This window comes from Nycticebus coucang, chromosome 1 (genome assembly GCF_027406575.1).
Source record: "Nycticebus coucang isolate mNycCou1 chromosome 1, mNycCou1.pri, whole genome shotgun sequence".
In the NCBI taxonomy this organism is placed as follows: domain Eukaryota; kingdom Metazoa; phylum Chordata; class Mammalia; order Primates; family Lorisidae; genus Nycticebus; species Nycticebus coucang.
Window position 1 is genome coordinate 179,535,039 of NC_069780.1, and position 24,420 is coordinate 179,559,458.

A 24,420-nucleotide genomic window follows, 5' to 3' on the forward strand; every position below is an offset into this window, starting at 1 on the left:
GGAAACCCATGTCAATGTTTTTCTTACATGTTATTCTCCATGTACCTTCCGAATATATCCAGTCATGTGCACACACAGTGACATGTTCATTCACATTCACATGCAGGTTGTTTTGGCTCAATGAGAGAGAGAAGTGTAGAAAGTTCCGCTGAATAACATTTCCAGCATGTCTACTATTTGGGCATTGAGATAATTTCATTCCATTATATTTCTCAACTAATAATAACATGATATGGATAGAAATTATGAGCAGAAAGCAAGAATACAGTCAATAACTATTCTAGAAAAGGAACCATGAGATTTTAATTCCCAACTATTGAGTAAGCTAATTAAGAAAAGTTATTGTGTGGGGGTAGTGAAGAACCAATTGATCTTTTACTGTTCTCTAATGGTGTTGGAAAGAAATAAATTGATCATGAGTTTGAAGAAATGTTCATATATTTACTTAGTAGTTCCAATTCTATTAGTTTATCCAAGTATAAAATTCAGAGACATAAGTGAAGATCTATAAACAAAGATGTTCATTAAAACATTCTTTATAATATCAGTGACGTAGAAGCAACATTTATGATTGGTGACAGGAAAAGGATTAAGTAAAGTATATTGCATATACATTGTAGAATATATGGTGGTAACATTTAAAATATTGGATAAGGACTTCTGATGTATAGTACATAGAGAATCTGATGTATTACAATTTATAAGGCAAGATATGTGCATCATTTTTCAAAGTCTTTCATAAGCTATTGTTAGGAAAAAACAATAATATGCTTGAGTTTTTGTAGATTTTCTTTCTCGGATGATGGTAAATGCACATTAGAAAGTGAACATAGTTCTGAAAAGATCAATGATTTAGTAAACCAAAATTTCTGACTAATTGAACATCAATACGTAGCCCTTATTTTCTTTAAACCAATGTTATAAAAATGATTTATTAAAATATGTGCCTCTTTTGGTTACAAACATTATATCCTAAGTATTATGTAATATTTCTGTGATGATTAGAATCTTACTATGCCTCAGGGTCATCTAAATGCCAGTCTTCATTATATGGCACCGAAGAATAAATACAAATATGGGACATTGGACTGAGTGAGTGCTGTCCCCAGGATATTCAATGGAAGCTGTAGTTTCTCTTTATATGGAGAACTTCCAGGTAAGGGTTTGTTTATTTGTGACTTGCCTCTTTCTGTTACAAATGAAGCAGAGAAAGCAAATATGATTTATAATATTAGTAGTAAACATTTACTGAGCACTTACAATTGGGATTCAACAAACCTTTATCCAAAATTGTTTTTATGCCAAGAACTGTATCAGCCTATCTGCAAACATAACATTCTTTAAGGCTTGCAATAGGTCTATCAGAGGAGGGTATCCTGGTCTACAAGTGAGGTAGCATGTTCAGAGAGTAAAGAAAAAAATAAGTGGTTATAAAACTCTGTATTTAACATACGTAGTTGATGAATGGCTTAAGCCTTGTTTCCCAACTCCAGTCTAGACTTACCTATCTTATGCCAAGATGCGTTAATACATACTATGTTCCAGATGAACATTAACAGCTTGCATTCCATTAGGAGCGAGATATACAAACATGTAATAGTAAAAGAATCAAGTTTCTATGAACTTTACTATATGCCTGACAGCTTTCAAAGTATATTAAACCCATCTAGGAAACCTAGAGACAGATATGATAGTTTATTTCTCAACTTGACTTAGGCTAAATGATACTCAGAGAGCTGATAAAACATAATTTCTGGTTGTCTCTAAGTGTGTATCCAGAAAAAATTAGTATTGGAATTTCTGAATAAAGAAAATAGCACCCACCAATGTGCATGGACATTATCTAATTCATTGAAAGCCTGAATAGAATGAAAAAGAAAGGCAAATTTCCTCTGCACTTGAGATGGGTTATCTATCTTCTCCTGTCCTTAGATATCAGTGCACTTAGTACTTGGGCCTAAAATAAGGACTAGAACCACATCACCAGCTTTCCTGGGCCTGAATCTTGTTGATGTAGATCAGGGGACTTCTCAGTCTACATAATTGTGTGAGCCACACTCTCACAAATCTTGTTCCAAATACTTCTATGTGTATGCCATTGGCTCTGTTTCTTGAAGAACTCTGACCGATGCAGTAGGTAATATTGTAACACCAAGACACTAAGCCCATAAAATTATGTAATTTTCCACATTTGTTTGCCTCTAGATACTTTGTTTTTAATTGCTAAACCATGCTTCTCATAGCTATTACATAATTTGATAAAGTGACATATTAGCAGGCTCTTAAAGATACTTTAGAACTTAAAAATATGTAGAGCTTAGTGAAACCTGTTGGAACAAGGTGCTTTCCTGGGGAGGTGTTTTGTACTCTGACCCTTGAAAGATGGACATGACAGTGGTTGCTGGAGGGAAAATAAAAAGTGGGGGTCATCGAAGTGAAGGAAGTAGATGACTTAGAGATGATATTAAAGATTCATCAACAGAATGAATGCAGTAGGATACAGCTAACAAAAATATGAATTAATTAAATAGGACCACAATTAGCTATAAACTCCTTAAGATATAATAGCATTCTAGGTAAATTTTCAATGTTTTAAAGTTTAATAGTGTCATCACCAGGAACATTACTTACTTTTAATAAGCATCCTTAAATTAACATTCACGTATTTGATGATCATCTTATACAATCAATTTATACTAAAATTATTGTCAGCAGAAATATCTAAGTTTTATTCATAAGTTTTGAGTCTAAGACCACTGCCCTATATTTAATACACTCATATTTTTGGATCCAGCTATGGAATTTGTACTTTGTTGTATCTGAGATATCACTCGAGTTCTTCAAATTCCCTTAAACATTTTCAAGTTCTTGATCCAAATATATTGGCTTCTTGTATTATATAACTTTTTTCATGGATTACTTTGTTGTTCACAGCATTGATAAAAGCCATGGTTAGGTTTGGAGTGAAGCTCTACAGCTTATTGTTAGAAACCTTCCTCTGGCAAACACTTCTACATATCCAAATGTGTGTATGTCACTTACCCAGTTATTACAGCAAGTAATTGTACTAAAACTCCCCTGTGTGGGTTACAATGAAATCATGAGAGATGAAATGATGACACGGAGAAAGACTATGTCATACACATGTCCCCTATTTCAAATATGACATATCTGTCATAGAGGGCAATGGGACTATTATCAAATGACTTAACTATGAATTGATTCAGACTTAAGCGATCCTGTTATTATCTTGGCTTAGTGCTCTGCTCATTTCTTTCATAAATCAGTTTACCCCTTTTTAGGTTCTGTATTTAGTTCGATAATTTCAAATTGATAAAATCCATATTCACTCAAGTTTTAAACGTTTAGAAATGTTGGCATGACACTGGTCTTCAGGCACTACTTTCTCTCCCCAAATCCTATGTTTACCAATAGTATATGAAATTTAAAAATTTCCGCCATGTACTTTTTAACTAGAGTCCATCATTTAGGATGTCTTCACTTCTCTCAGAACTCAGTGCCCTCATTCTGTGTTTTGCATTGCAATAATTGCCTATTTTACATGAATGAAATGAATATGCAATGGAACTTCAGTAGGTTTACCTTTTGCATGGATACTTTGATATTATACATGCATTGAAGAAAAATTTTAAAACATTAATTATTATTGTAAGGGAGATGTTGCTTTCTAGAATTACACATATAGTTATCTTTGACACATTCTTGATCTCTTTTATTTTTATGCAACAATGTTTTCCTAGGACTCTGCAATTCTTACTTTGAAGTGTGATAACAGAATGATTAAATGTTAAATTCACTAAGTTATCTTTGATAATAAAATTAGAAATCATACTTTTATTAATGCATTTTTTTGTTCTTTTAACAAAAGTATACAAAGTGTAGTTCTTGTTACTAAGACACATACGTTAAATTGTTACAAAGAAAATTGTATAGTGCTTTATATTTTACCAGTTGTTTTTTTTTACACGGAAATCAGATCACACATTTTAATATCATTATTATAAACAAAAAATGGAAACTACGTAGAGGTGATCGGTATGTTAATCAATTAGGATGTGGTGATAATTTTACTATGCGTATCAAAACCTCAAATAGTGTGTGCTAAGTATATGCTATTTTTATATGTTTATGACAGCTCAGTAAAGTTGTTAAAAATGAAGCAACACAGCATGTTTGTGTACTTGACTGTTGTAGAGGCTGAGTTATAACAGATGTATCCCTGCAATTCTTCTCCATTCTTCTTTACTTAGGTTTGAAAACATTACATGGTCGCCTACATTTTCAGGGTAGAATTGAGTATTAGATGACATCTAAAGAGACAATTTCTTGTGTCTCTCTTTCAGAAACAATCACAGTTTAGCATGACAATTTTATCGTTCCACTTTCTATAGTCTGACTAGCATCAATCTTGTGTTGGATGCTTCTCTGTCACTAGCTAAAATGATTCTTGTAACTCTCGCAAGGTAACGTAAGTGGGGCCTCAGTCTCAGAAATGCCCATGCTTTCACTTTAAGGGATTAGTTCTGTAATAAATTCTGCTGACTGATACACTGCCCACATTTCTGAAGGAATCTTTGACAGAGAGAAAATAAGCACCTGCCTACCACCTGGATTTCCTAGCCAGCGTGTTCCACACTTGGTTCACTTGCTTTCTTCTTTGTAACCCGAGATTCATTAAGTAGATGAGGGGTTCACTTTTCTATGGCTAGTGAAAGTTAACACAGCTTCAGAATATCAATCTTCAGAAGCCATTGAAATCCAGCATACACTGAATCACTGGATTGTGGGAAACCTAGAGCCCTTAACCTTAGTGCAGCTTCACAAATACAAATCTTTCCTTGGTGAATTCATTCTTTTGCTAGAAATGAATTGTAGTTTGGAGGTGTTGACAATCCCCTCTGCATGTCACTCCACTCAGGAGCAAGCACCTGTTGGCTTCCATGATGATTGTCCACTGGATGCACTTATTATGACCTTATCCAGGGAAAACCACCGAGGAGACAAGCAAAACACATTTTGTTTTCAAGTGCGTTCCTAGCATGCTCCTTGCTGGTGTCTCAGCAATGCTTCATTGGCAAGCTGGCAAACAAACATTTTATTTCACTCAACTTGAGACAGTCAAATAAACAGGGTTAGGCTTCTCTCAGGAATGCCATAATGTGAATTTTTAAAATTAAACTCTATGCCCTCTTAACAGACCATAGTTTTCTCTTTATTTTGAATAATAATTCCTAGTCTTATGTGTTCATGCATTCCTCAATATAGGAAGATTTGAGATGTATTCTTTTTAATACTTCTTCTAACAACTAAAAATGATTAAGAATTTGTGTCTGGATACAATGCAAGGAGAATCCCTCATTTAAATCTGAAGCTGACTTAAGAAAGATATGTGAAGCCTAATTTAACCTTGGTTTATTATTGTGCCTGTCCAACTTTTCTCCAAGAGTTCAGATTCTGGAAATTTCTAAATTCCAATTGGCTTCTAACATCTTCCATAGGATCAACTTCACACTGAAATGTGAAATCACTTCACAATGAAAGATCATCAAATTCAAGCACTTACTTCATTGTATCTGTTGGTTACTTTAGTCAAAACAAAAACCCAAATTGAATTTAATCCCTCCACTTTTCACACCAGCCACGCAATGTAAAGATTGTCAACTATAACTATAGTTGATTCAAACATTCACTATTTGACCCTTTAAATTTCCAGGAAACACTACTTACTTTATCACATCAACCTCTTTCACCTTTCTCAGGACAGAAGAAAAAAGAAGGGAATGACTAGAAGTGCCCTTGATCACAAGTTTTAGGTGGGCTCCAAACAAATACACAGACATTCACTGAATCTTTCCAGAGAACCTCTGCAGTGAGGATTACCTTGTAGGTTGTAAAAAGAAGTCTCCAGAGGATCGGAGACGTGAAAAATCTTACACGGGTATAAAGTCAGAGCCAGGATTTGGACTCATGTCTTTTGACCTTTAGAGAACCTGCCCCTGTAATCACACTCTCTCATTTAGGTTTAAGCCTGTTTGTTCCCCTAAACCTCCAAACCTGGACATTTGTAGTTTTATCAACTAAGCAGAAAAAAGTAATGCTGCTTTCCTACTGTTTGCAATGATTGAGGGTATTATATAATTCTTAATATGTCGGCCTTGAAATAGATAAAGTTTATTCCATTTAGATAAACTTCTACACTTGTTTGCTTTAAATGGGGATGCTCTGTGTTCTTAATGGGTGGGTGCGGGTGACTTTGTGCTGGGAGAAGGCCCTGAAGTTGGTTCAGCGGTCCACATCAATTTTGAATACAGCCAATCAGGCCTGAAATCCCTGTTATCAAAAGCTATGCACATTACGGATCGATGTAATTTATTCTGGACTAATAAGAGGTGAGAAGTTCCTCTGTGTGTAGTTTTCCCAGCATAAGCAAAGTGGGTTGGAAAGGCATTGCGGTTCTGAGTCATCTTCACAAATATAAAAGCTGACCTCCCAGGGGAAGCTCTATCTACTATACACCCTCCAATGCCTTGAGTACTTTGGGGTAAGACATTAAAGGGCATCACTCAAGCTAAATCGCATGGCTATCACCGGACTATGGATCACTGATGAATGAGCCAGCAGTTGAATGTTTAGCAGGCTGTGACGACTTTGCACGGAAATATGAAAATTTATTACTAGCTTGCCACATCAGCGCCTGCCCTGTCTGCGTTTGCTCCTTCCCTCCCGAGGTGCACTCCCACTCCATCTGACAGTCAAACCCCTTCTCTCTCCCCGCTCTCCCCTCCCCCGCAGCGAATGGCTGGTGTAACCTGCCACGGAGTCCTGGCCGTCATGTTTCAAGAGATGAGATGCTCAAGACGCTGCCTTGTGAGCAGGGCTTTATTTAGCAGTAGTAGTAGAGGATTAATTGCATTGTTTTTCACATGACCTTGCTGAAGGGGCTAAAGGGTGTCCGTTCTGGTAGCATTTGTGCAGTCTCCAAAGTATGTACCACGGCAGGAGGGGGCGAGAGTGGAGGAGGCAGAAGGGGACGGAGCCGGGAGCAGAGGAAGGCGGAGAGACCGAGAGCGCAGCATCTGGCAGACGGCGCCGCCAGCCAATCAGAGGCGCGCTCGGGAGCTGCAGAGCCCCAGCCGCGGAGCCCAGCGCTGGAGGTGCGCGGAGCCCAGTCTGGGCTTCCCAGGACCGCGAGCAGCAGCGCCCAGAGCGCTGGGAAAGTCCCCTCTTTGCTTCTCAAACATTAAGTTCCTTTCCACCAGTTAGGGCAAGTCAGCCAAGGTAAGGCTTCAATACATGACACTTTACTCTATAGTGACATTAATATTTTTTGTACAGTGGGGATGCTTACCCAGTTCTGAGTCAAAACAGTGTTTGGTGAAATCTTCCTCTCAGATGGATTTCACAGGATCGAGAGCTAATGGGAAAGTTGTCGCTGGTGCCGGCAGCCTGGATCGCTGGGTGAGAATTGTATTTTGTTATGCGGGAATGCTGCCCGGAAGCCTATCGAATGTGGGTCTCAGAATCCAGCTGCGTGTCTGTTTATGTTTATCTGTGGCTGTGCTGTTATCTTCCCTGCCCCTGAAGAAGTTGGAACCATACTCTCTGAAAGGCACATTTGAATAGGGATGGCATCCGAATCAGCTGCCATTTGTGTGTATCTGTAAAAAGTGAGGGAAAGCATAGTCAGGATAGAAACAGAGACGTTGAAATTGAATTTTTGATAGTGCTTTTTAATTATTGCCTTTCTAGTATCCTCTAAGATACGTGAGATCTGAGCACTGAAACCACAGCAGGGAAAGCCTATTTTTTCTTTCTTTCATTCTTTCTTGTTTTTTCTTCACACGATGATTCCTTCCATAAATGCTTATGAAGGCTTAGGATGAAACTTTTGCTTCATCTATAGGGCACTATAAATGATGCATAGAAAGGAATTAGGTAGGCTACCGCGGTGAGCTGCACACTTTATTTAGAACATACCCTTACGTTTGTTAACTCTCATCCATTTCCCCTTCGTAACTTCTTGAATCTGATTTTTTTGACTGTGGAAATAACTATTATCATGTCTTGATTTCCATATCTTAAAAATAAGGTAAATTATGCCTTATGCATGTTCGTGTGTCTCTGTGTGTGGGTGTGCGTGCGTGTGTGTGTCGTGAGTACAGAGGTGGAACCAGGCAAACCTCTCCTATGTAACAGGTGAAAAAAATGAATTTTGTTGGCTGTGGTTTTAAAAATATTTTTATTTTAATGTCTGCTGTACTTGATATTGTATTCAGGAAAAAAAATATCCCCCCCCCCTTTTTTTCCTTTTGGGAATCAAGAAAATGAAATAAAATAAAATCTTACCTAAAAGTATTATGGTCTTTGGTGTTTGCTTTAGGTGATGGCATCCCTGCTTGGAGCTGGGAGACAGATCAGAGAGAGATTTTGTGATGCAGCCAAAAGAAAACTAACTACAGGCTCTGTGTTTGCAAACCTTTATTTTCCACCCCAAGATCACCCACAGATTGTTTAAAGCAGGGGGTTTTGATTCTGTAGTAATTCTTCCCCTTTATTTTAGTGTACTTTTCTTATCACAGAAGATATTTAGTTCTAAATAAAGAGTTTGAGCTCCAGATTAGTTCTTGTACATATACCTTGTTGGATGAGGAAGGAAGCAGACAGGATATAATACTAGTAGAGCATTAGTTCCCTGACCTACCGCTCTGTTTTTAGCACAAATCACCATCGCCGTTTCCTTCACTCTCCTGTTATGTATTTCATCACAGATATCCTGATAATAAATTAACCTGGTGTGGTCAACACCTTTTCTCACTTCATAAGACATTCACATAAAAGGCTTTGGTGGATAAGTATTTTATGAAGCATAGTACTCAGGCTTTTTCACAGAGATAGCTAACTTAAGAAATCAAAGAAACAGAAAAAATACCAATGGTCAAGGTTAATTGCCTACCTGACATCAAAGGGAGATGGAAAATGAGGATTTGCTGTTTTAGATGCAACAGAAATGCCCAACTGAAGATAATGCAGTAGCAAAAGAGAAAATAATAGTATAAGGAAAGTAAAAGTGGCAGGAAACTCTGGCTGTAACTGTGCCCAGGGCAAGCTGAAGTCATTAGCTATAGCAGGTGCGAGCATGGCGGAGCAGCCAGTACTTAAACAAAGTCTGTATGTGGTGCAAATTGGACATTGTTGTTCCCTTTGATGATCTATTTCAAATGGATATAGTGAAAGTATGAGGATGAATGACTCACTTAGCCCAACTTTATAAATTCTTTAGATTAAAATGGCTAAACATAGTAACATCCTTTTTTTCCATTGGATGATATAAATAGCATTATTATGCTTTGTATTGATTTTTTGTGGTCTGGTTAATGCAAGCCACACATTTGCAAGTTTGTTTGTCCCCCTAGCCCAGCATTTGACTTATTGATGATCAAGAGATGGAAGTCTACCTTATACATCTCAACCGGACTTAATTGTCCTTTAGAATCTAACTATTCATGTACACTTCAACAGATGTGGGATAAAACATATTGGATGTATTGACCATGAAAAACTTGCTTATCTTGAATCTATATATCTGATACAGTGCAGTCCTGTGAGGAGTGAGAGAGATTCAAGACAGAGTATTTAAAATGTCCTCTTGCTTTTTTTTTTTTTTTTTTTTTAATAAGTAAAGGACTTCAAGCTATAATTTGCTTAATGTCTGCCTTCATTGTCATTTCCTTGTAGGCCTGTAGAACCACATTCTCAATCAGGGCTCACTAACCTTGGTGTTGTTGATATTTTGTGTTCCATAATTCTTGTGGGGAACTTTCATATACGTGGTAGCTATTTATCAGTACACCTGTTCTCTACCCACTAGATACCAGTCATAGCACCCCCAAGTTGTGACAACTCCAAATATCTCCATATGTTGTTAACTACTCCCTGGAAGGGGGCAAAATTGTACTTCTGTCCCATTGAAAACCACTGTTCTAAGCAAAACCAGAAGATACGTATAGAGAAAGGTCATTTGCATGCTGTTTGGGTAGGAAACAGCTTTGTTCAGTCAGTTTGGGTGCTCCATAGGTGAACCTGCTCTCTTCGCTGTGATAATGGATGGATTTCAACTTGCAGTTGTTTCATTTGGTACAATACTATGGGAGCGTTATCAGTATAATTTTTTTTTCTATAAACCAGGAGACTGGGGCTATTTTATCATATGCTGACATTTTGGGGGTGGGACAAGGAAATAAAAAATGAGAGAAAGACAATATAGATATTGACGCTTAAGATGAATTTCACTTCAACACTTTGTTTTCGGATGAGCTTAATATAAATAATAAATAAATGTAGGATACTGACTTTCTCTACAATTACTTTCATGGTTTTTTTTTTTTTGAGGTTTTTATACGTATGGGTTGTTAGGAGAGGGTGTTCACTCACGTAATTCTATATGTTAGGAGTAATTTATACTGGTCAAAGCCTTTAGAAGTAAATTGAAGATAAAATACAACATTTAAGAAGCATAGATGCTAACTACTGGTGATGTGTAGCACAAGGGGGAAATAACGAGCTTAATGATTGGGAGACACGGTAGAACGTGGATATTGCTATAAATTATTGTGTGACATGTGTGGTCTGTGGGCCATTTTCCTCAACTGAAAAAGGTGATAATAGTAGTTGTGAAAACCAAATATACAGCTGTTATAATAGGCTGTAACTTGTACGTTCTACACTAATGTTAGTAAAATATCATAGATTCGATGTCTTGGTGGTTTGTTTGATGAGCATTGATTCACCAGGCTAAGACTTTCAGCCACTCTAGTGCAGTTAAAAAATCATTTACAAGAAAGGTCAGTCTTCTCTCTCAACATGCTTTTTCATGGATGAAAAAGAGTGTCTTCAAGTTGTGTGATTTATAATTATGACTAGACTTCAATTTTTTCTTATTTCCATCCTTCCTCACGTTATCCACATTTATAATTTGTGTAACAGTATAGATACAAAACATAGAATATCACTTGAGATTTACTCTTAAACAATAACGATTATTAAAGTTTGGCATGTATTTTTAAATGATTTTTTCTATAAATAGATTAATATTCATATGTATATATAATAGTAAAATTAAATTTATATTTAAAGAAAAATATAGTGATAAAGGTGCAGAAATTCATAAAACATACATATACAAGAGTATATTTAGTTAAACACAGTTTGATGAAACTATATGAACTAATTTTAAAGCATGATTGTCTTCCATGTGGGTATTAGATAGACTATGTGATTGTGGTTTTTGTTTGTTTGTTCATTTGTTTCTTTTTAGAAAAGTCTAGTATGCCATTGTGCACAGGCCTGGTACATATATTTAACTCTAGTTCAATGTTAGGCTCATGCCTTTGTTTAAAGTTCTCTCATGAGTTTAAGGTACTTTCAGATATCAGTGCCCCTGCCATACTGAGTATTATGCAGTGGATTGTTGTATGTGATTGTATTGATATACTAGCATTCAATTAAGTAATCCTTGTTAAAATATTTTTTTAAAGAGTAAAGAGTAGGCCAATACAGATTAAAAGATTAAGAATCTCTATAACTGCTGTGTTTTGACTTTCAAGTGTGGCACACAATGAGGAAGATATTTCCAGGAAAATTAACAGACGGAAGGGAAATGTAGGAGAAAATATGAAACCTGACATGTCCAGATGTTGCTTCTGCGGATACCAGATCTTCTGACAATGTGGACTTCTACATTGTTGGGCTGTATCAATTTAGGAAATTTCTTGGTAGTCTAGGAATAAAATGAGCAACATTTTATCTCTGAAAATATACAAAGATATTTTTGCTTATCAGTCTCCTTCTACTCCAGGACTATGTCTTATTGGAGACTTTACTTATAGCGCATGGAATGTGACAGATAACTTGCTGGTAAATGAATTCAAGTTTTGCAGATGGCTCCACTGAAGGAGAGTTTAGCTATCATTTCATTTATGTTTAGATGATAATAAGGATCCTCAAGTAGGTATCTATTGTCTTTGCACTGAGGTCTTCATGGTTAGTATATAAGACTTACATGTAACTATGCACTGATGTTACTGATAATTTCATTTGATTCAATTATTTTCAGTATACCTTATATCAAAAGTATTTTCAACAAAAAACAGTACCAGGTTTAACGCAGTCATCAATGTGATATAAATGAGACAAGATTCCATTTTAACCTATCACATCATTATATTATAATTATATTATGAAGAATCTTTGAAATAAGTATTGGCAGGTGTATACTCAAAGTCTTATTTATCTTTGATTTATCTTGTGAAAATAAATATTAACATATGAGTTTTGAAAAGTGATTTGCAAGTCATTGTCAGAGGCAGGAAAGGATCGACTCCTTTGTATACCGCTTGTGAGATCAGATAATCAGGCAATAATCCGAAATATCAAAAAATAATGAAGAAGCCTTAAGAAGCTAAAGTTAATTTAATTATTTGAATCAATCTAAAATAATGACAACTTTATAAAAATGTAACATAATCTATTAAATTTGATATTAATTTTTTTGTATGCAATTAGCTAAAAGAGGATTCTCAGAAGAATTCATTTGGCTGGATAAATATACTGAGACAAAAATTTTATCCCCCATTTTGTCTTTGTTGTTTATATTATCTTTATTGTTTAAACATCTATAATTAGTAGTTTGTAGCTGCAAAATTTGAGCTATGAACTGATGAACTCTGAAATCATAAAGATATTTTGGCATATCTGATTTTGCAGCTTTTATGGGGAACCTGTTTATTGATTGATTTGTTCCATTTAACATAGCATTAGTTGAGGGTGGTGCCTGTAGCTCCAAGGAGTAGGGCACTGGCCCCATATGCCGGAGGTGGCGGGTTCAAACCCAGCCCCGGTCAAAAAAAAACAAAAAAAAAACATAGCACTAGTTGAAAAAGACTTGCATTATTGATATTAGAAAGTGAATCTGTTCCCAAAGACTATAGATAAGAGTTTATATTTTGTTATTGAATTCTACTTCTGAAATTTGTTATATTTAAACAAAAATCTCAATTAAAAATTAAATTATATTTTACAACATTACATATTTGATTGTATCTTGGATTTGTTCATGAAAATTAAAGTCTATTTGCGAAGAAAGATAGTAAACAAGGCCATAATTGATATTTTATAGTATTTGTAGAAAATAATAAATCTTCAGGAGAAAAAAATGAAGAATGCAGGAAAAAAAACATTTTGGAGAGATGTATAGTAGTCTGATAATTGATTTATAATGACTAAGAAGCTGTCCTTAAGAATACTTGGAATAAGATTGGAGGAATAGTGGATATGAGCCGTGATGATATGTTAGAAGTCATGTCCAGTGAAAGTGAAAAGCAAGGGCAAAAGGAGGAACACAGCTGGGCTATATGACGAAGAGCATGAGAAATGCAGAGCTGGGGTACAGGAATAGAAATGGAGTGCTGGGAGTGCTTGAAATGTGTCCTCAAAACTCACGTGTTGAAAACTCAGTTCTCAACATGGCAGTGTGGGAAGGGCAGCCTTTGTGGAGGGGTTTAGGCCACAGGGATAAGGAATATATCCCTTCTAAAAGGCTTGATGTAGTGGATTCTCTCTTTCTTGAATTTCTGTTCTTGCCTTGTGAAGACCCAGCAAGAAAGAGCTCACAAGATGCCGGAATCTTGACCTTGGACTTCTCAGCCTCCAGAGCAGTCAGGAAATAAATTTCTGTTCTTTACAAATTACTAAGTCTGTGGGTTTTGTTATAGTAGCACAGAATGAACTATGGAGCATAGGAGATAAGGATAAGAGTGAACAGAAACAAAATCATATGTAGATCCTGTAGATTAATATAAGGACTTTGGATTTTTTTCTGAGAGTTGGGTTGGCATTAAAAGTGAGCAGAGAATTGACATATTTTTGTTTTTCAACTAGAAAGTGGCCACTGTGTCATAGGAAACTTAAGGAGCAGAAAGAGGAATCCCATTTACAGTTCTATTCCAAAAATTCTCAGGAAAGAGCATGGTGACTGCAGTAGAGATTGAGAAAAGTGGTCAGATTATATATTTATCTTAACAATGATGCTGTCAAGATTTGATGTTGTATAAGACATAGAGATGATGAGGGAAAGTGAGGGTAAAGGGTATGTTTTGTTTGCTGTATCCTAAATAGTGACATGGATACAATTGATACTTGACAATAAAGTAAAAATTTTGAAAGAAGCAAATCTGGCAGGAGAGAGAAAAGGGAGAGAAAGGAGAAATGAATGTCTGAGTTCGGGACATATTTAGATTTAGACGACCAAGTGGGGATGTTGAAGAGCCAGTGGCGTACACACGTGGGAGATGAGGCATAGCTATGTGCGGCAGGAATTATTTCAATTATCAGAACTCAAAGATTGTGTTTAAAATGAAGAGACTGAGTGTGAGGGAAAGCTTGAAAAACATAAGGAACAGGTTCTGGAGCAACTAACACTTACAGGTTTGGAAGATGAGGGAAAAGCAACCCTCAACACCAGAAGTTGAGGAGTAGCTGCAGCGGGAGGAAGAACGTTCAGTGGGTGTCTTACAAAGCCTGAGGGAGATGGATTTCAAAAAGAGATTGTCCTAAGAAAAGATTTGAAATTATAGAAATGGAAATTCCCAAATTCATGTGAAGATATATTCTACGTATGCATTATGGGCATTTTCATTTTAGTTATATAATATTTATTTCCTTAATGTTTAAAAAATGTACATTTTAAAAGATGTTTATAGTTGCTAACTTTTTTAGACATATATATTTTTTTAGTAGTTGTTTTAGATTCTATATGAATCTAACATAACTGAAATGTTACCTGATGTCAAAAAAAAAAACAAATAATGCCAAAAAATTATTTTTCATTAGATATATATATATTTTTTTTTAATGTGACTTGTTTATTTTTATTTCAGAATATTACTTTGGTACACATGTTTTGGTTACATCATTCGCTTTAGTGCATTTTATGTCAAAGTTACAAGTGTGCCCTTCACCCAGAAAGTGTACATTATACCAGTTAGTTGTGTATTTACCCAACTCCTTCTCCTCCTTCCCATCTACTTGATTATTTTGAGTTTTACTTCCAGATGTGTACATAACTCTGGATCAACTAATTCCGATTTAGCATTGAGTGAATGTGTTTATGCTTTTCTTTTTGTTTTCCATACTTCATTTAGAAGAAGGATCTCCAGTTCCATCCAGGTTGTTAGAAAAGATACTAGATCATTTTTTGTGACTGAGTAGTACTCCCTGGTCTACACACAACACATTTTATAGAAGGCCACCTGGGTTGTTTCAATATCTTTGCAATTGTGAAGTATGCTGCTGTAAATTATTCAGTGCAAGGTTCTTGTTCATCGACTGTGTATATTTTTCCTTTGATAAATGCCTAGTAGTGGGATTGCTGGATAAAATGTTAGGTCTCCTTTTGGTTCTTTAAGGATCTCCTTTCTCTCTGTCTCCCTCTCTCTCTCTCTGTCTCCAGAGTCTTGCTCTGTTGCCCTGGGTAGAGTGCTGTGGCATCGTCATAGCTCACAGCAACTTCAATCTCTCGCATTCCAGTGATCCTATTGCCTCAGCCTCCTGGGTATCTGGGACCATAGGCACCCGCCATGATGCCAGGCTAATTTTTCAATTTTTAGTAGAGACAGGGTTTTATTCTTGCTCAGGTTGATCTCCAACTCCTGTCTATTCTACTTTCCATAGACGTGGTACTAGTTTGCAGCCCTACCAACAGCGTATAAGTGTTCCTTTCTCTCCACATCCACTCCTGCACTTCTTTTGGTACTTTTTGATAACAGCTATTCTCATGGAGTTGGGTGATATCTCATTGTGGTTTTGATTTACGTCCCTGATTATAGTTGTTATATTCTAATTTATTTATTAGTTTTATCTAATTTGATGTTATAATTATTGCTTTTTCAAATATTACTAGTTGAAACCTAAATTACAAATGGGAGACAGAGAAGAGATCTGAGTGATCCCAGATGAGAAAGATTCAATCTGACGTTGCTGGTTTGTAGTGTGGAGAAAGAAGGCCAAGTGCCAAGTGCTTTGGGAAGCTTCCAGAAACTGAAAAAGGCAAGGAAATGGATTCTCCCCTAGAGTCTCTACAACAGAACACAGCCATGCTAATGCTTTGATTTTAGTGAGGTTGAGAGTTATGTCGGATTTCTAGGAAAGCTGCAAGATAATAACTTTATGTTGTTTTAAACCATTAAGTTTATTGGACTATTTTTATAGTAACAATAGGGAGCTAATGCAACTAACATATTGAGGTATATTATGTTTTTCCCTTTTTATGAATAACGTGTCATGTTAATTTTCTGAAAAAAAACATATTAATAGAATATTATTGGATCTGTAATAATTTTATCATTAATCTGAGATTGTTATATTGTTCACAGTAAATTGATGAAAAATGTAATTATATCTAATGGTAGTTTCTTCAAATAGAAGATAAATTTTAATCATTCCTAATGAATGAAAATAGTTCTTCCCACTTGATGTATACTTCTTGTCCCCAGTAATTATATTAATTATATTTCCATGTATGGGTGTATTAAACTTCCAGTTCCTATGTACAAATGTGGTTACATTCATATTGAATTATTTTGTAGGGCTCCTTTAGATACATTTTCAGGTATGTGATTGTGCAAAAATAAACAGATAATGTAAAATATAGATTATATAAGAAAATAAAAATAATTCCTTCTCTTTTTATTTTTGCAGTGCAGGAAATAGTTGCTCAACTTTTTGAGCAACGCCATTGAAAAAAAAAAAGTAAAGCTAATTTGATAGCTCAGCTATAAATATGTAACCTGTTATGATTAACAAAGATGGATTTAAAATAAGAATGAATAAATCTGTGTGCTTTTAATGATCTAAGTACTTTTTAACGAAATATTGCTTAACCATCTCAAAACTGTCAAACAGGGAAAAAGTCACTTATCTTATCATCTTAAATGGCTTTTTCTTGTGTTTAAATCATAACATTTACAATAATGTTCATAGAAAATGTCAAGAAAAATTCATATACATAAAAATAAAAGATTTGAGTAAGGCAGTTTAATAATATTTGGCTAATTACAATTTTATTTCCATCTTTAAAATGCCCCATGGATATTTTTTGCTCCTATATGGTTGTAAAAGTTCATTTTTACATGCGATTCTAATAGCACCCATACAATCTGCCCACCTGCACATGAAGCCATCCTAGACATGATGGAGAAGGCAAATAAAGGAGTAAAATATATCAAATTCTTCTGTAATCTGGTTGGTGGTGACCTTAGGAGACTAGAATAAATTGTCTGAGTTTTCCTCGTCTTTATCTGAGACTATTCAAATAACTAAATTCTAGATAATAAAGAAAATGTGAAATGAGCCAAGGTCTTGGAAAGTAACTTCAGCTAAATGCAGAGCCTGTGAAAGCACCTGTTTTCTGAGCTTTATATCAGCACCTGATCTGTTTCCAAAGGCCTTGGCTGGGCGCAGAGAGGCAGGACCAACTCCCAAATATGTGTCCATTTCTGACACACAAGCAGTTGGAATTTTACTTTTCTCTTACGTATTTTGCTTTTCTGATTGTTCTATTAATTAGTTAACTGATAGATGTTCACTGTAATAAGTCAAATGATAAGAAGTTTATAACTTTATTTCCGCTTCTTCAAACCCATGTAGATGAAATAATCCACAAATTGAATACTTTTCATGTATCTACACGCTTCTTTAAACACCTCTGCAATATCTATATGTGTCCATACCCATCTACATGCATAGAAAGAGATGAGGTCGAGGTACATTTCAAACTTTGTTCAACTTCTTTAAAGCATATGTATCAATTAATCCCTATTACTCTACGGCATATCTTTACTTAATGTTCGATCATTAAAGTGTCTACAAAACAGTACATCATTCTGAATATTACTTGAATAGAACTCATTTTCAGCCCTGATTCCATTTTATGCCCTACCATAGCCACATCTAAGTCAGAGCCCTCTGATTTTTTTGGTGCTCTCCCTTTACTTTCCCTATTCTCAACTCTATTTTTATCATATTTCTAAACATCCTATTTCTTCCCTGTCAGTCTTTTTTTTTTCTTCATATTAATTTTATTTTTTTATTTTTTTAGCAGTGTTTTTTTTTATTAAATCATAACTGTATACATTGATATGATCATGGGGTATCATACATTCCCTGTCAGTCTTGATTCTTCCAATGTTTCCTATCTTCCCAATTTCGTCCAGCCCTCATTAACCTTCTTTTTCAAAAAACAAACAAATGAAACCTTATAGGACTCCTGGAGACTATGCCTCAGTGGTACAGCTACTGGTTCCTCTGAAGCCCCTTAATAAGTGTGGCTTTACATACTGAGGGGTTTTATTTATTCACTTAATAAACCCCTCACTCCTTCCCTTTCCCAAAACGTTGCAAGTGGAAATTTTCACATAATGATTCTTACATTTTAAAGGCCATAAATATCACAGGACTACTGTGTCCACTCTACCCTCTAACATATTAAGAAAAACAAAACCAAAAATGAACTTTGTGTGCATATACAGAGAGTGGATCAAAATGCTATTAAATTGTAATACTCAGTGTACCCTGATAAAAGAAGATGAATATAAGTCTGACTTCTACAATTACAAGATGTGCCGTGAACATCAAACTTTGCTATTCTTGGATTATAACTGGGTTATAGCTTTCATGTGAAAGCCATAAATTAGTTTCATAGTAGGGCTGAGTACATTGGATACTTTTTCTTCCATTCTTGAGATGGGGGAAGGGGGAAAGGGAGGGGGGCGGAGGGAGGGTGATTGGTGGGATTACACCTGCGGTGCAGCTTACAAGGGTATATGTGAAACTTAGTAAATGTAGAATGTAAATGTATTAACACAATAACTAAGAAAATGCCAGGAAGGCTATGTTAACCAGTGTGATGAAAATGTGTCAAACGGTCTATAAAACCAGTGTATGGTGCCCCATGATCGCATTAATGTACACAGCTATGATTTAATTAAAAAAAAAAAAAAAACTTTGCTACCGTCATTCAATTCAACTTTGAAAATTAATATATATGTAACATCTCTTAAAATGTGTGTACATTTTTCAGTGTCACTGCTGTGTGTGTGTAGAGGGAAAGAGATAGAGAGAGAATTTTTTTTTGTAACTATGTAGATTGCTACAATTGTGAGATTTTGGTGTTATCTATGTCATCTGAGACCTCTTTTTAAAAATTTTCTGGATCTTTCAAATATATTATGTAAAATAAAATTAAAAGTCATTTACTTCAGAGTTTTAAAACAGAATTCATGGAAGGTTCATTATGGAAACTTTACTTTGAGATAAACTATTAGTACTCATTTGAGCAATAAAAGGAAAAATATATATACGTGAAATGACAGTCAGTAGGATGCGAATATCACTGGTTTGAAATGGCCTGGGCATGAATCATCTATTCAGATGAGGTGTTCTCGCCAACTTCAAAGGCAGCACTGGTGTGGCTATGACTCTGGAAATATGTAACAGTTAGGAATAGCTGGTTTCTCTAAGAAAGCATCTCACTCCATTTTCAGTCCAGCGTTAAGGAGGATTTCATGTGTATGCAAAAAAAAAAAAAAAGGTATTTTTAACACTTAAATTTGGTATTAGCATCCTGGAAGTGCTGACTCTTCCAAGTGTAAAATTGTGGCTTTCAGAAAGAAGTAAACTAGGACACACTGTCAGCATCCTAGAAATGATACCTATTCTTTTGCTAAGGAAATGCTAAACATTTAAAAAGAAAGGAAAAACATAGCCTCAAAGAAATGACTTGATTGTTGTAATCAATGAACTCTGTAAAAATAGTTGAATGGTTTGCTCTTAACTAATGTGTATTTATATCTCTAATTTATTATCAATCTCCAAAAAAAATTCTTTCTACAATTTTCAGACACATAAGATATTTAAAATAGCCATTGCTTCATGTCAGATTGTGTTTAATTGTTACCGATCTTTCTGCTCTATGAAAACTCTCCGCTCAGAACTTGCCCCTCATGGAAAAGGCATTCACTAAGATGTTTAATATAGTAGGTACTTCTCCTTCCAATTCCATTTGCTTTTCTTTGTATTAATTTTCTATCTAATTCAAAGTTTTTCAACTTATTATAATGTATTAAAAATAACTACATAAGAAAATGATAGTAGTTCCTTGAAATTTAAAATCATATTTTGGCAAGACATGGTTCAATGGACAAAAATATGAATTTCCTACAATTTTTATCAAGGAGAGTATGGAGACAGTCTAAAAACCTTTCACAGAAATTATTTAATAATGTATATTTTGAACTCAGATTTTATTTAACATATTGATTTATTTAATGTTTTATAATTTATCATTTATAATTTACTTGTATGTGCATAGTAATTATGTTAACAGCCAGTCTTTTCTGGAACCTCAGCTTGTACTAATTATTTTTTATATAAAATCACCTTGCCCTACTGCACTGGAACTTAGTAGACTGGTATTATGAACTTCATTGTGTGTGATAGTAAATTCAGGCTATAGAACCTCACAGACTTGGCCTCCTGGGACACACTTATTGGTAGTTGTGATATATTTTTTTTTTTTTTTTGAGATAGAGTCTCACTATGTCACCCTTGGTAGAGTGCCGTGGCATCACAGCTCACAGCAACCTCCAACTCTTGGTCTTAAGCAATTCTTTCACCTCAGACTCCCAAGTAGCTTGGACTACAGGTGCCCACCACAACACCTGGCTATCGTGTTTTGTTGTAGTTGTCATTGTTGTTTAGTAGGCCCAGGCTGGGCTCGAACCCTCCACCTTTGGTGTATGTGGCTGTTGCCCTACTCGCTGAGCTATGGGCGCCGAGCCTAGTAGTTGAGTCTAAGTGGAGTGTTTCCTATCTTCTCTCTTCACCCCGAATCCACCCCCCCACCCCACTCTGGATCTTAGCTGATGGCCTCATCTCACAAATTTAAATTTCTAAAAATCAGCAGTACAGTGACTATCTCATGTCAGCCCTGCTCTATCTATGAACTGGTTTGTATATTCCAATCTCTTATCTCTGCTCAAATTCTAGTGAAGGGGGTGCTTCAGTCTGCACCCCCTTCTCAAGGATTTCTCCTCATACCTTGCTTAAAACTCCTCCTCTTATTTAGCTGCAGCATCAAATTATTCCCCCATAATGGATCATTCCCATAAGTGTGCGCTGTTTGGATTTGAGCATCTTTAAAACACATCTCAAGACTCCAAGGTCAACTTACTCTGCTCAGATTTAACGTGCGTCTGTTACCTGAATAAATAGTACCACTGTCTATACAAATCAGAAACCTCAGAGAAACCCTTCGCACCTTCCGCATCCTTCCCCTCAGATTGCCATGTAACCTCAAGTGTCCTACCACTAAAATAATTGTAAAATATGTTCACTACTTTCATCTCTGCTATCACCACACTAGTCCAAATCGCCACTGACTTTTGTGCAAATATTGCCTCTAGCTGACTTGCAACCAGCAAATGCCCTCCTCAAATCATTTATATATTCATATGCCAGCCAGCAGAAACTTCCTAAAAATATCAATCAGCAGATGTTATTCCTCTCCTTCAAACTCCTTCGAAGGATTCTAATTTCATGCATAACGAAAATCTAAGTTGTCGATATTGTCTCTAAAATCCTATGAGTTCTCTCTGACCCGCCATCTCCAACTAATCCCCATCTGTGCGTAAGCTCCACTTTTGTACTTACCCATCTCAGATAGGTCTTTCACAGGACATTTGAACTTGCTCATCCTTTTGTGTGACATATTCTTTTCTCATATTCTTTTATGCCTGGACTTTTACCTTTCATTCTATTAAATTAAAGCCCTCTTTCCTAAAGCAGTTCTCTCATATAGTACTTATATATCATATACTATAATAGCATACAGTAATACTATTATTAATAGTATTAATTAACAATAGTACTGTACACCATTATATATTATATATGATGTGTATTCTATCATATATACTGTATGTATAGTATTATATAATATACAGACTATTTTTTTCTCATTCTCCTCAACACTATTGGTTTGTTAGTCTACTCGTTTATTACTTTCTCACTTCCGACCAGAATGTAAACACCATTTGAATCAGGATAGTGACTACTCATTCATCTCTGCATTTCCACTGTTTACAATTTTGCGTAGCACATAACCCATATTAAAATTGTAACAGTTCAGACCATTTAAACGTAAGCTCTGAGAAAGATCTGTCACACATAGGTATTAGTGCACAAATCACAAATATACCATATCACAAAATGAGCATACACAGGCAGCTGCCCCACATGTAAAATAGAATATTACCTGCACTTTATTTTATTTTATTTTTTTTTATTTTTTTTTTTTTTATTAAATCATAGTTGTGTACATTGATACGATCATGGGGCATCATTCACTAGCTTCACAGACCATTTACCAAGTTTCACATATACCCTTGTAAGATGCACCGCTGGTGTAATCCCACCAATCCCCTTCCCTCCACCCACCTCCCCCCTCCCTCCCCTCCCTTTTCCCCTTCCCCCTATTCTCAGGTTGTAACTGGGTTACAGCTTTCATGTGAAAACCCTAAATTAGTTTCATAGTAGGGCTGAGTACATTGGGTACCTTTTCTTCCATTCTTGAGATACTTTACTAAGAAGAATATGTTCCAGCTCCATCCATGTAAACATGAAAGAGGTAAAGTCTCCATCTTTCTTTAAGGCTGCATAATATTCCATGGTGTACATATACCACAATTTATTAATCCATTCATGGATCAATGGGCACTTGGGCTTCTTCCATGACTTAGCAATTATGAATTGGGCTGCAATAAACATTCTGGTACAAATATCTTTGTTATGATGTGATTTTTGGTCTTCTGGGTATATGCCCAGTAGAGGGATTACAGGATTGAATGGCAGATCTATTTTTAGATCTCTAAGTGTTCTCCATATCTCTTTCCAAAAGAAATGTATTAATTTGCATTCCCACCAGCAGTGCAAAAGTGTTCCCTTTTCTCCACATCTGTGCCAACATCTCTGGTCTTGGGATTTTGTGATACAGGCTAGTCTCATTGGAGTTAGATGATATCTCAAAGTAGTTTTGATTAGCATTTCTCTGATGATTAAAGATGATGAGCATTTTTCATATGTCTGAAGCTGTGCGCCTGTCTTCTTCAGAGAAGTTTCTCTTCAAATCCCTTGCCCAGCCTGTGATGGGATCCCTTGTTCTATTCTTGCTAATGCGTTTGAGTTCTCTGTGGATTCTGGTTATTAAACCTTTGTCGGAGACATAACCTGCAAATATCTTGTACAGCTTCATAGGCCTTCTGTCCTAATCACATATAACCTCCTTATCCTGACTTCTAACAGTATGCATTTATTTTGCCTGTTGTGTTTTATATACATGGAATTATACTATATCGCTACACTGTTTGACTTTGCAACATTACTTTTGTAAAAGTAAATTTTGTAAAAATTTTGTAAAAATCATTCATGTTTTTGGGTGAATAGTAGGTTATACAATCTCATCTCTGTAGAATTATTCTATTAAATGAATATATGAACACTGTAAATTACCTATTCTATTATTAAAGGGCATTTGGGTTGTCCCCAATACATATACATGTTTTTATATGAAAGTTACTCTTATTATTATATCAATCTCATTGATTTCAGTCATTAGTGATAATCTCATTGTGTTCTTCCCCAAACTATACTTATGTTAATCTTTAAAACTACAGTATAGTTAAAGTAATAATGAACATTTATACCCTTGTACTGTATTTGTCAACTGATTTATTTTCCACTTTTGCTTTAGTGATAACGTGCTGTCTTTATTTTCTGAATATGTGAAAATGACTTTTAGATATCAGGTGCAGAGTTTTAATGATTGGAAATTGAAAAGCTTTCTGAATTAATAGACTTAATAATTTTGACATTCAGGGAACATTTTCTTGATTTACTTTTAATAGTTTGGGAAGTAGAATGGTTAAAATGCAGTATAAATACAAGTATATTTATTTCGGATGCTAGAGAAACAAATTATGCTTTGCATCTTGTGAAGAAAACAAAGTCCATTCTAAAAATAAACAAGCTAATTCCTTTTGTTAGTCATATTTAAAATATGAACAGGCTTGAAATATCACTTGTAGATAATGCCAACATAGGCACAGAAGGAGAATATCACCATTTTTTTGTTTCTTTGTTTGGTTCATTCTTCTTCAATTCATATATTCTAGTTATTAACCACTGAAGGCTAGTAGTTTAGACCCCAGAATTCAAATATTTACATGTTTTGAAAATGTGAACACTTTCACATTTTGTAATTCTTATTGGGATAAGAAGTCAAATAGCTGC

At 35.4% G+C, this 24,420-nt stretch overlaps 1 protein-coding gene across 6 annotated transcripts in view; it reads left to right on the forward strand.

The window, feature by feature from the left end:
- Window positions 1-24,420, forward strand: part of CDH18 (cadherin 18) — a 922,309-nt gene that overhangs the window by 465,062 nt on the left and 432,827 nt on the right. For 3 of the 6 annotated variants that reach the window (XM_053592784.1, XM_053592818.1, XM_053592826.1), the window contains exon 1: window positions 7,143-7,299. The exons of 1 other annotated variant lie outside the window; for it this stretch is intronic. The gene's annotated coding sequence lies outside the window, so the exon portion shown is untranslated. Of the gene's footprint in view, window positions 1-1,076; window positions 1,157-7,142; window positions 7,300-7,343; window positions 7,480-24,420 lie in introns of those variants that run through there. 2 more of the 6 variants (XM_053592804.1, XM_053592811.1) reach the window with 2 other exon arrangements.